This window comes from Geotrypetes seraphini, chromosome 2 (genome assembly GCF_902459505.1).
Source record: "Geotrypetes seraphini chromosome 2, aGeoSer1.1, whole genome shotgun sequence".
In the NCBI taxonomy this organism is placed as follows: domain Eukaryota; kingdom Metazoa; phylum Chordata; class Amphibia; order Gymnophiona; family Dermophiidae; genus Geotrypetes; species Geotrypetes seraphini.
Window position 1 is genome coordinate 42,489,275 of NC_047085.1, and position 12,082 is coordinate 42,501,356.

General features: G+C 46.1%; 1 protein-coding gene across 4 annotated transcripts in view; it reads left to right on the plus strand.

Moving 5' to 3' along the window:
* ATAD2 (ATPase family AAA domain containing 2) overlaps nucleotides 1-12,082 on the plus strand; it is a 332,232-nt gene that overhangs the window by 185,208 nt on the left and 134,942 nt on the right. The window lies entirely within an intron of this gene.

Genomic DNA, 12,082 nt, shown 5'->3' on the forward strand with positions numbered 1-12,082 from the left:
CTAAAGGGCTCATTTCCCTTTAACTGCCTTTTTTCTGTGTTTTCTTTACACCTAGAGCAGTTTTCAGCACAATGAGCTCTTTTAAAGGGAAAAAAAGTGCTCCTTGAGCTCCAGGCGTGAAATATTTGTGGCTGGCTTGTGCAAGCATTGTGCAGGCTGGAGCAGTGGGGAAGCACCGTCTGCAGCAGATGCCAGCAGCCTGGGCACCCCGCTGAATGTGCCTCACAGTACGATTTCGGATCGTGGGGAAGCCTGGGCTTCGCCCAATGCCCACGCGGGTGGTTCTCCAGCCACTGACAGTCAGGGAGCACAGGCTTCCCTTACTGCCGGTTCGGCTGGGGATTCCCTTTTTGCATTGGTCGGTTCCTTGGCCTCAGCGTCGGGAAAGTCCCAGGCTTTTCAGACACGACAGGCCGCAGAAGCTACGATTTTGATAGTTTCAGGTCCAATTTCTATGGGAACTTCCTCATTCATTTCAGTTACCTCAGGTGGCCTTCCCCCTGTTCTGGAAATACAGGGGCAAGGTATGTCAGGGTCCCCTGCTGGGGCAGGGAGTCCCATGGGACCACCAGGGATCTTTTCCCCTGAATTTGTTAGCACTTTGTAAAGCTTATATGCTGGCGGCAGGAGGTTCTGTGTCCCCTCGATGTCTTGCCCTTGACTCCCCTCTCCAAACGCCTGAGGGTCTCTTGGGATGAAGATTTTTTTTCCCAGAGGAGCACGAGGTGATTGAAGACATGGACCCTTGGTGGGCCCCCGCGTGAGTGGACTGCTGGGCATGATGGACCTCTGGTCTGACCCAGCAGAAGCACTTCTTATGTTCTTATCCAAAGCTCAGTTGACGAAGTTTCCTTTTAAAGGATCTTTCTTGTTTGGTGAGGACCTGGACAAGTTGGTTCAGACTCACTGATTCTAAAGTGCATCATTTGCCTGAGGATAGGCCTAGGCTGCTGGCTCGAGGCGGCTCTGCTTGTGGGTGTGATTTCCGCCATTTCTGCTCCAGTCGAGGGGCTGCTTCTTTTCAGTCTCCTGGGCTCTCAAGAGGCAGGTTCTTCCAGCACATGCAGTCCTTTCGTGGAGCCCGCCTGAATGCAGGTAGCGCCCCCGCTGAGTCCCCTGCTGGCCGTCCTACACAATGACTCCTTGCCTGCGCCCGTCTTGGTTCTGGTGGACGCCTGGTTGAGAGACTTTTATCCACAGTGGGCAGACATCACGTCCGATCAGTGGGTTCTGGAAGTGATCTGGGACGGCTATGCTCTGGAGTTCGCCCAGTCCTTGCCAGACTGTTTTCTCGCTTCTCCCTCACAGATGGCGTGGAAGCAGCAGGCCTTTCTCCAAACCCTTCAGAGATTGTTGGATCTTCACGCGGTGGTTCCAGTTTCCCTGCTGGAGTGGGGCACAGGTTGGTACTCTATTTTACTTTGTGGTGCCAAAGAAAGACCCATCCTGGATTTGAAGGGGGTCAACAGGGCTCTTCCTGTGCCTTCCTTCCACATGGAAACTTTTTCTGATTCTGGTGGTTCAGCCGGGGGAGTTTCTGACCTCTCTCGATTTGACCGAGGCCTACTTACACATTCCTATTCGGGCCTCCCATTGCTTCCTGCGCTTTGATCTTGGGGCAACAGTATCAGTTCTGTGCACTTCCCTTTGGTCTGGCCATGGCTCCACAGATGTTCACCAAGGTGATGGTGGTCGTTGTGGCAGCGTTGCGCAAAGAGGGCATTCTTGTTCATCCTTATCTGGATGACTGGTTGATTTGAGCCAAGTCGTTCCAGGAGAACACTCGGGTCACGGCTCGGGTGGTTGAGTTTCTGCAGTCGCTGGGATGGGTAGTCAACCTTGGCAAAGAGCCAGTTGTCTCCAGCGCCTGGAATATATTGGGGTCCTGTTCGATACCTCCTTGGGGAAGGTCTTCTTTCTGGAGGCCTGGATGAGAAAATTGCAATCTCAAATTCGCCTGCTTATGGCATCCTGGTGTCTTCGGGAGCAGGATTTCCTCCAAGTCTTGGTCGATGGTGGCCTCCCTCTATGTAGTGAGGTGGTCGCAGGCCCACATGTGTCCTCTTCAGTATACTCTTCTTCAGAAGTGGGCACTTCGGAGGCACAGTCTGGATCACCCTGTTCCGTTTCCGGGCTTAGCTCGGGGCAGTCTTTGCTGGTGGCTTCAGACCCCCTATCTTGTGCAAGGGGCGAGTCTGGATCTGCCGCAGTGGACAGTGCTGCTCATGGATGCCAGTCTTCTTGGTTGGGGGGCTCAGTGTTTAGGTCACTCAGCTCAGGGCACCTGGTCCACGGAGGAGGCTTCTTGGTTGATCAGTGTTTTGGAGACCAGAGCCATCTGTCTGGTGTTGCTAGCCTTCCAGTCCTTTGTGATGAGCAAGTCAGTCAGGGTTCTGTCGGACAATGCCACGGCGGTGGCCTATGTCAATCATCAGGGGGGCACCAGGAGCACTTTAGTGGCGCAGGAGATGACTCTGTGCATGGTTAGGGCGGAGTCGCACCTTCAAGAGAGCTCAGCATCCCACATAGATGGAGTGGAGAATGATCAGGTGAACTTCCTAAGTTGTCACATGCTAAATCCTGGAAAGTGGTGTCTAAGCCCCGTGGACTTTCAGTTGATAGTGCAGTCTTGGAGTCAGCCCTTCATGGACCTGATGGCCCCAAGTATCAATGCCAAAACACCCCGCTTCTTCAATCATTGCAGAGACAGTTAGGCCAAGGGCCTGAATGCTCTGGTTTAACCATGGGCAATGGAGGGACTATTGTATGTGTTCCCTCCGTGGCCATTAGTGGGCAGAGTTCTCTTCATAATTCACCATCCGGGCCTCGTGGTTCTGGATTGGCCTCGACGTCCATGGAACGCAGATCTGGTGTAACATCTGGTGGCAGATACTCTTCCTCTGCCTCTTGGACGACCTAATTCAAGGTCCCATTCCAATGTTTGATCCGGGTCCCTTTTGTCTTATGACTTGGCTCTTGAAAGCGGTCATCTAGGTAAGAAGGGGTATTCAGATAGTGATCTCAACGCTCTTGGGGTCCCGGAGGCTTTCCAACTCTTGGGCTTATGGTGAGGGTTTGCCGTGTATTTGAGGAGTGATGTGATGCGGGTGGAGTAGTCTCTTTTTTCGCGCTTTCCTGCCTAACATCTTAGAGTTCTTGCAGGATGGCCTGGATAGGAGACTGGAATGGTCTTCTCTCTAGGTTCAGCTTGCAGCATTGTCAGCCTTTCGGGAGTTCTTGAAAGATCAGCGTTAGACTGCCATTCCTGATGTGATTTGCTTCTTGCGGGCGGCCAAGTTGCTCAGGCCTCTCCCATACGACCCTCTGTTCCATCTTAGGATCTGAATCTGGTTCTGTCCGTTATGGTGTGTTCTCCTTTTGAACCATTGGGCGACTGCTCTTTGAAGGACCTTACTCTTAAGGCGGTTTTCTTGGTGGCCATTACTTCAGCTAGATGCGTTTCTGGGCTACAGGCTTTCTCTTGTAGGGCTCCCTTCTTGGAGTTTTCTAGGGAGCGGGTTGTCTTGAGGCCTGTTCCTTCCTTTCTGCCAAAAGTGGTTTCTTCTTTTCATGTCAATCTGTAGTCCTCACGGTGTTGGGTTTTCGAGAGGACTCTTCTGAGCAGAGACAGCTGCACAAAATGAATGTCAGTCGGGTCCTTCGCTCTTATGTGCAGAGGACCCAGGAGATCAGGAAATCAGATCATCTTTTCCTTTTAGCGGGTCCTCGTACTGAGGATGACACTTCTAAGGCTACTATTGTGCGCTGGATCAAGGAGACTATTGCTTCCACTTATCTTCTGAAGAAGAAGCCTGTTCCCAACTTTCTCAAGGCTCATTCCACTAGGGGTCAGGCAGCTTCTTGGGCTGAGTCTTCTCTAGTGCCTCCAGTGGATATTTGGAAGGCTACAGTTTGGTCTTCTCTGCATTCCTTTGTCAGACACTACCATGTAGATGTCTGGACGTGGATATCTGGAAGCGGTATTCGGTGAATATGTTCTGGTGTTGGCCCTTCAGGGGTCCCACCCTTGATGGGTACTGCTTTGGTACGTCCCATTTATAAGGACTATACCAGTCTACCAAGTGATAGATGGAGAAATTAGGTTCTTACCTGCTAATTTTCTTTCTGTTAGCTTGTAGACTGGTATAGTCCCCCACCCTGTCTGTCTTTGTGCAGTGTTTGCGAGTTTTGCTCATGTGCCAATTTTGAATTTTTCTGCGGGTTCTAGTATTTTTCTAGGGCTGGGGAGAATTAAGAACAGTGGTGATGGCTCAGCTAGCTTAGCTGATGAGCTGTGGGGATGTTTTACGTCCAGGATCAAGTTTTATACATGTTCCAACAGTTGTTTAAAGATGTTTTTTTTTTTTCTTACACTCCTGTTTGGAGTGTCATTTACTGTTTTTCAGTTAAGAAATTTCCTAGGTTCTGCTTGGCTATTCGGCAAACTGGAGTAGCAAGAGGGGTATGCTATACTGATATACAAGTTTGATCTCAGTCTCCACCTGCTGGTAGCAGTGAAGCATATTACCCATTCATAAGGACTATACCAGTCTACAAGCTAACAGAAAGAAAATTAGCAGGTAAGAACCAAATTTCTCCTTCCTCAGAGTGATCTCCATTGTTGACTACCCTCTTGTCGCCTTCCACTCAACCAGTTCTTAACCCACTTTGGGACCCATCTCAAGGGCACTCAGTCTATTTATCAGTTGTCTGTGTGGAATACTGTGAAAGGCTTTGTTAAAATCTAAATACATCTAGCACACACCCAGTCAAAGAAATTGATCAGATTTGTCTGACAAGACCTACCTCTAGTGAATCCATGTTGCCTCCAGTCCTGTAATCCACAGGATTCCAGAAACTTGACCATTCTCTGTTTTAAAAACATTTCCATTAATTTGTTTACCACAGAAGTCAGACTTACTGGCCTGTAATTCCCTACTTCTTCCTTACTTCACTTTTGTGGAGAGGAACCACATCCGCCCTTCTCCAGTCCTCCCACACCACTCCCGACAGACTCTAGAGATGCATTGAAAAGGTCAGTCAGCGGAGCTACTAGAACTTCTCTAAGTTCCTACAGCACCCTTGGATATACACCATCAGGCCCCACGCATTATCTACCTTTATTTTAGCTAGCTCCTCACAAACACAACCCTCTGAAAATTGATCAGGGTCTATTACTCCTCCTTCCCTATTCACGTTTGTCTTCTGCGGACCTGCTCCAGGCACTTCAGCCGTGAACACAGAACAGAAATATTTAAGCAATTCTGGATTTTCTTTATCTGCTTCTACATATTCTTACCCTTCACCTTTGAGTCTCACAATACCACTTTTGCACTTCTTCCTACCATTGGCTGTACATGGTGACAGCCAGCCAAATGAGCTCTACTGAAAGAATTGCTTCATAAAAGGCTGGACTGTTCTTGCATACTTAAAGGGGCTCATTTGCTTGTACTATTGGTAATAAAAAGGGTCTCTGAAGTGGTTAAGAGGCCCTAAACACTGGGGAGAGAACCCCAGAAGGGGAGGTGTCGCCCCCTTCCAAAAGGAAGCCTCCAAGAAGGACTACTGTGGACATAAGATATTCTCACCCTGAGATAAAAAGGAAGTAGTGACAGACCTGTGACTGGAAAAGCACCTTGAGTCCTGGGAAACTGGGACTCTCCCAGTGACCCTTGAGGGGATGAATTCTGGCTGTGGCCTAACTCAGTAAGCACGAAAGGATGCAAAAGAAGAAAAAGTGAGACAAAACTGTAAACAACCACAGCAACCGCACACCTCACTGGTTCGGATTCAATTACAGCAGGGGGTCTCCAAAGTCCCTCCTCGAGGGCCGAATCCAGTCAGGTTTTCGGGATTTCTCCAATGACTATGCATGAGATCTATGTGCATGTACTGCTTTCAATGGATATTCATTGGGGAAATCCCGAAAACCTGACTGGATTCGGCCCTTGAAGAGGGACTTTGGAGACCCCTAAATTACAGGATGGGAAAAGGGCCTCCAAAACCATTTACATCAATACACAAGATGTGTGAATGTCCGGTGAAAAGGATTAGGTCCCAATTCCTGCCCCATACTTTCTCTCTGTCATTTGGAAGCCAGATGCACCTGGGGGCATATCTTAAAGACCAGAAATCATCTTCCAAACATGTCCGCTTTATTGTCAGCTTTACACCTCTTTTATATCATTTTACATGAATCAGTGTTATCAGCATGTGACGTAAATGCAAACCATATATGGACACAGGTCACATGAAACTTTAAAGAAATAACAAGCATTTTTACTATCTAAAGGTTGAAGTCCAGAGGGTCAGCAGAGCCTTTTTCTTATCTAAAGCTGTTTGCAAATACGGCTTATGAAAACAATTGAATTCACTTCACAACAAGATAAGAACACATCTTATCAAACATAAATGTCCTTGCAATATTTCAGAGAAGGAAAAACAAACAGGGTCTGGTTTTCTTACAGCTTTAAACAGCATATGGAAAATTACAAGACGTGTCCCTTCATCCGGCATTGGCTCATCTAATTGCCTCCTTTTTAAATGTAGTTTCTTTGCTTACTACTGTATTACTTTCTGTTATTTTTCAAAAATAAAGACTAACAGCACATGTTTCTTTTTTACTTATCCTTTTTAATGCAGTGTCTCTAGCATGCCCCGACGGGACCCGTTTCACCCAAAGGAGCTTTTTCAAGGGTTCATAAAGGAGCTCTTTTCAGCATCCTTCCTCATTTGGGGCTAGAGTAAATCTGTAGAGCTCCTTTATGAAGTCTTGAAAAAGACTCTTTGGGCGATACTGCATTAAAAGGATAAGTAAAAAAGAAACATGTGCTGTTAATTAGTCTTTATTTTTGAAGAATAACAGAAAGTAATACAGTAGTAAGCAAAGAAACTACATTTAAAAAGGAGGCAATTAGATGAGCCAAAGTCGGACATTCACACACACTTTGTATTCATGTAAATGGCTTTGAAGGCCCTTTTGCCATCCTGTAATTGAGCCTAACTCAGTAAGCCCACAATGGAGAAAAATTATAATCACAGTGCAAGTTCATTTGAATATTCAGTCTTCACTTTTTTATGCTAGTAGGATCAGACAGCAGAAATATCTGTGTACATTGCAAACTTTGTCCGCTAGCTTTTGAGGATACATACAGCTGTGCAACCAAATCTTAAGAAGCACCTGCAAAATGTCCACCTGGCTGCGCATGATAAATTACCTTTGTTGAAGAAATCAGCAAACTTGGATCTGTAACAGGGACATAATTGTGTCACAAAAAAGGGTCAATGATCTCATCACAAATTTTGTTTCAAATTGCTGAGGCTTCTGTTGAAGCCCAACCAAGCCCATCCTAAACTGAATTGCCATATACAGGACATAGATCATGCAAGTCTGCCTGATACCTACCTTAGTTCTTCAATTTTATACCATTCATATTCTAATTAGAGATCCTTTGTGTTCGTCCCACGCTTTTTTGAATTCCATCAGTTTTCCTCTCTACCACCTCCCTTGAGAAGGCATTCTAGACATCAACCACCCTCTGTGAAAAATAATTGAAAGCAGTGCACAGCAGGTAGATCTCCATGCATATTCATTGGGGAAATCCTGAAAACCTGACTGGATTGCAGCCCTCAAGGAGGGACTTTGAGACCCTTGATTTATGCCCTCCTAGTTTTAACAATTTCCCTTTGGAAAAGATTTGATTCTATATTAATACCTTTCAAGCATTTAAATATCCATCATATTACCCCTATCCCTCCTCTCCTCTAGAGTATACATGTTCAGGTCTTCTAGTCTCTTCTCGTATGTCTTTTGATGCAAATCCCCCACCATTTTTGTTGCCTTCCTCTGGACCGCTTAAAGTCATCTTGTATCCTTTGCTAATTAGGGCTTTCAAATCTGAACACAATACTCCCAAGTGGGGCCTCATCAATGACATGTACAAGGGACATCAACACATTTTGTTCTGCTGGTTACGCCTCTCTTTACAGCCTAGTATCCTTCTGGCTACAGCCATTGCCTTGTTACACTGTTTTGTCGCCTTCAAATCCTCAGATACCATAACTCCGAAATCCCTCTCCCAATCCATGCTTATCAGCCTCTCACCTCCCAACACATACGATTCCCTTGAATTACTTCTCCTCAAATGCATCACTCTGTACTAGTGTTGCCCGATTCACGATTTGAATCAATTCACTTCGGGTCAATCGATTCGAATCGATTTACCCAACCAAAAAATCAGCCTCTTGCTGGCCTGCTGCTCCTGCTTTAGAGGGCGAGTGGGGAGGGTCAGTCGGGAAGTGGCTTCCCCACTAGTGCCGGCTTCCCCGCAGCAGTTTACCTAAATTCAGCAGCCTGTCCTGCAGAAAGATTGCTGGCTCTAGCAATCTTTGTAAGCTATCATACGTCATCCAAGTTGTCTTCTCTCTGCCGCGGTCCCGCCCCTTCTCTGATGTCAGGCTGCTGAATTTAGGTGAATTGAACGCGCAAGCCTCCCGGGGGGGAGGGAGGTGTAGTCCTTTGTGGGGACGGTGCAGGCCTTCCGGGGGGACGGTGCAGGCAGGTCTTCCGGGAGAAGTTGTACATGCCTTCGCAGGGGGGAGGTGCAGCCTTCCAGGGGGGTACAGGCCTTCAAAAGGGACAGGCAGGCCTTCCAGGGGGGTGGTACATGCCTTTTGGGGAGCTGGTACATGCCTTTTGGGGGGTGGGGGTGCAAACTTCCAGGGGAGGTACAGGCCTTCAGAAGGGACATGCAGGCCTTCCAGGGGGTGTTGCAGGCCTTCCAGGGCAGAGACAGGCAGGCCTTCCGGGGGGGGGAGGGTGGTGGTACATGCTTTTGGGGAGGGTACAAGCCTTCCGGGGGGGACAGGCTGGCCTTCAGGGGTGGGGTGCAGGTCTTCAGGGGGGGGACATGCAGGCCTTCAGGGGTGGGGGCCTGGTGTAGATGTACACGGAGGGAGGGAAGGGCGGGTTCAAAGAGACGTGCATATGCCGGACTTTGGGGGGGTAGAAATAATGGGTCTAAAAACAGAGGAGATGGTGGACAATGGGATTTAAGGATAAAAGGAACAGAAAGGGAGAGATGGTGGACCCTGGGGTGGCGGGGAAGGAGGTCGAGATGCTGGATGAAAGCATAGTTGAGGAAAGATGGATCTGTGGATGAAGACAAAAAAAGGAAAGATGTCAGACCTCCGGGAGAGGGAAGGGAAACGGAAGGGGAGGACAGAGATGGCAGATGGATGGTTAGCATGGAGAAAGAAGAAAGGAGACCCTGGCAAGCAAGACAACCAGAGCCTGGGACCAACAAGATTTGAATATTGACCAGACAACAAAAGGTAGAAAAACTAATTTTATTTTCTGTTTTGTGATTACAATATATCAGATTTGAAACATGTATCCTGCTAGAGCTGGTGATAGACCGCAAACGTGAGCTAGGATTTAACAGAGAGAGGAAAAGTCTTTTGTTTATTTTGTTTACACCATGGCACCAGTGTGGTTAGAAGGCAAAGGGGGTGAAGAGACTATAAAATAAACCCATCAGGATATTTGGAAAAAACACCCAATTGGGCAGGAAAATCGAATCGAAAAATCGATTCAATAGGCTGAATCAAATCAAAAAAATTTTTTCCTGAATTGCGCAGCACTACTCTGTACTTCTTTGCAATGAATTTTAATTGCCAGATTAGACCATTCTTAATGTTTTCCCACTCCCTCCAGGGGTGCCCACTCTTACAAATCTTGGTATCATCCGCAAAAGGGCAAACCTTAATCTTCCAACCCTTCAGCAATGTCACACACACATATTGGTCAGCAATAGCTGGGGGGCCTTTAGCTTAAGGTAGTGACTCAACCCAGTCCTTGAAATACACCCAGCCTGTCAGGTTTCCAGGATAACAGATCAAAATTGCCAGTCCCACATCTCAAAAATATTCAATAACGGTTATACATATCAAGCTGCTCTCTCTTTAAATACATATAAATGTTTGCAGGTATGTTCTCTAAACTCAATAGAGCCTCAGAAGTGGCTTGTTTCAAGGGAAAATGTACCTGATTTCTTTTTAAGAGCTGCAAGCTTCCTCACTGGCTCACCAACAGTAAAGTTTCTCAATAAATATATAAAGTGCTCAAATACTATAATATTAGAAAAATTTTTTTTACTCCTCTTAAAAGCCAAATAATGGCGTTTTGCCAAACCCTATGCCGAAATGCATGTTTTGCAATCTGCGTCAGGGTTGGGTTTCAACTAAAAGAAAACAAAAGTGCAAACTCAATAAGTACAATCACACAAATATATATATCGCAGATCTCTTATAAGAAACTCAATTGCAACACTTAAAACTTTCACCATGGCGCTTTGCTTAGATTCATTCTTACAAAATGACATTCAAACATCAAGTTTAAGTTTATCAAGTTTATTAGATGTTTTTATATTCTGCCTATCAAGGTTATCTAAGTGGTTTTACAATCAGATACTCAAGCACCGCTGATTTTAAAGCTCAAATGACCTCACCAAGTACCAACGTATCTCAAATTTCAATGAGCAAATTACGTCAGACATCCAATCAAGTTCAGCATTTAGACCACAGGGATCCAATGTATTTAACTCAAATATCAAATGCTGTTCTTTATGATTTAAAAGCGATTCAATGTCACCACCCTCCCACCCAGATGCTATTTGCTCAATAACTCTCCACTTAAAATATGAAAACACATGTCCTGCTTGTTCCCAATGGACTACCTTAGAGGCCAAAGCTTTTTTTATTTTTCAATCTAGATTTATGCTCAGTTAAGCAGATTCTAATGGCACGTATTGACCTGTCAGTGTAGACTTTATCACATGTACAAGTGATCGCATAGATCAGTGTTTTTCAACCTTTTTTGGGCAAAGGCACACTTGTTTCATGAAAAAAATCACGAGGCACACCACCATTAGAAAATGTTAAAAAATTTAACTCTCTGCCTATATTGACTATATATAAAGTAATTCTCTTGAATAGGAATCAAATAAACACAAAGAAAGTATTTTATAATTACTTTATTACAAAATAAAAATTATAAAATACTTTATTCAGTGCGAAACCTGGGCCTGTTTGGCTGAACACAAAGCTGATATTCTGGCTGGAATCGAAGAAAGACACACACGTAGCTCTTCGTCAACAGCTCTCAGTCTCTCTCTGTATTTGGTTTTTATAGCATACAAAAATAGACAAATATACCCTCCATCCTTTTTATTAAACCACAATAGCAGTTTTTAGCGCAGGGAGCTGCGCTGAATGCCCAGCGCTGCTCTTGACGCTCATAGGCTCCCTGTGCTAAAAACCACTATTGCGGTTTAGTAAAAGGTGACCATATTGTAAAATATAGACAGCAGATATAAATTCAGAACTGTGCATAGTAAGTGAAGGGAAGTTTTCATCTCTGGGAATTTACCCAGTTAACTATTAAGTTATTTGGGCAAATTCCTTTGAAAACTGTGGTAATACTGCCTCCACTTTGCTAAATTTAAAATAAAATCATTTTTCCTACCTTGTCTGGTGATTTCTGGTTGCACTTTCTTCTTCTGACTGTGCATCCAATCTTTCTTCCCTTCTATCAGCCTGTATGCTTTCTCTCCTCCACACCTCATTCCCTCCCCCAACTTTTTCTTCCTCTCTCCCTGACCTTTCTTTCTTTTTTTCTGTTTCTCTTCTTTCCTTCTGTTTCCCTGCCTGCCCCCTTTCTTTCTTTCTCCCTGCCGTTCCCCAAGCCACTGCCACTGCCGCTGCCATCGGGGAACAGGACCCACCAATGGATAACAGGCCCCAAAGCCGACGCCGACGCATGCTCTCCCTGACGTCAATTCTGCAATCGGAGAGGAAGTTCCGCCCAGCTAGGCAGCGATTGGCTGGCCCGAACTTCCTCTCCGACTGCAGAATTAACGTCAGGGAGAAGAAGACTTATCGGCTCGATAGATTAGATCGCCAAGACAAAGTGAGTCCTGGGTGATCGACTCACTTTGCCTTGGCGAGCTACTGGCGCCCCTGCCTCGGGCCCCCTGTCAGCTCCGGGTCCTGCGGCACACCAGGCAACATCTCGCGGCACACT